Raw genomic sequence first — 1,447 nt, 5'->3', positions numbered from 1 at the left:
ATCTTTATTAAGTAAGCAAATTGGTTATCTCATACCTGTCAACCCTTACGTTTTTGCCGAACAAAGTACTTTTATTATGCATTTTAAGACGTGTACAACGTACAGGAAAATCTGTACGGAAAAACACAAATTCGTCAATTATGGGTGCCATCCGGTACACATCGACTATCACGAAACAGCAAATCAATCAAGTCAAACGAGTTCGCCGCGGTAGCCTCTATCTCGGTATCGCGAGCGGTTTGATACTACTGTGCGTATGCGTCTGCCGCCTGGGGGTTTCCCATCATGCATCATTCCGTGGTAGTTGTGTAGTGAAAGGTAGTTCGTCTCTTTTTAGAAAACCGGCTTTTTTGGCTCAACTCATTAAAGAGAGCCGGCTTTCAAACGGCTCACTTGTTTTGATGCATTATATTACGAATTATTATGTTGTATAAAGAAGTTAAGAAAAAAAAGTAACTATAAAAGGAGAAAATGAAAAAAGACCGGTTTGTGGTTATCCCTTTAATCAGTATATTACCAAAAATAATTTATTACAGAAAATGAATTCATAATTTGAATAAGAAAATTCTACTTAATTATATTTGCATGGATTTTTTCCTTCTACAGTGAGCGTCCAAGCTACTTATTTTTTGAACTTTTTTATAATAAACCTCATTCATGTCGAGGAACTCTGTATCTCACAACAAAATGTTAATTAACAATATATATGATACAACAAAACACATGTACAATATAACATGTTAAACTACAAAAATAAACAAGTTTGAAAAAAAATATGGTGTAAGATTTTTTTTGTATTTTGTAAGGGAAAATACGACAGTTTGTAAGGGCATGGAGCCGTGGAGGTTGACAGGTATGTTATCTAAGAGTCACTCCCACGTGGGCGATTCCAAATAATGTAATCCCTAAAATGTTTTCTTGAAAAAATATAACACCTAAAGGGAAATATTCCCCAACCATACAATCAACCATGGCATTAAGATGTGTGTTTGCGCATTTTCATCATATCGAAAGTCCTGGCAAAGACGTGTGCCGATGCGACGGTTCTATGCATTTTACGACATCTGTTTCTCAACCATGCTCTGTCATTATGGTTGCCAAAAATGAAATATTTTCAAAAACATAGTTTAAAAGTGTCGATTACTTGACAATAATTTTGCTAAAAACGATCAATTGTAGCCGTACATTACTTCAATGGAGACGTTTATCCCAATCAAATAATAAAGTAAAACGCGATTTCCAGTATGTAGTTTCACAACTAATGTTATACGACTGATATCTTTCAAAGTTGAGGATATTTTTTAAAATAAATGACTCCACAAAAGCTATTATTGTTATGGTACAGTTTTATCATGTTTTTTAACATTAAAAATAGAAATGATTTTTCAATGAGATGTTTTGAGTTTTAATTTGAAATGTGACGACAAAAGACTGCCACCTCCTGACT

This window comes from Urocampus carinirostris, chromosome 2, assembly GCF_059441175.1.
Source record: "Urocampus carinirostris isolate Australia breed hairy pipefish chromosome 2, RoL_Ucar_1.0, whole genome shotgun sequence".
In the NCBI taxonomy this organism is placed as follows: domain Eukaryota; kingdom Metazoa; phylum Chordata; class Actinopteri; order Syngnathiformes; family Syngnathidae; genus Urocampus; species Urocampus carinirostris.
The sequence above is the reverse complement of the archived record's forward strand: the minus strand, read 5'-3'. Positions refer to the sequence as shown.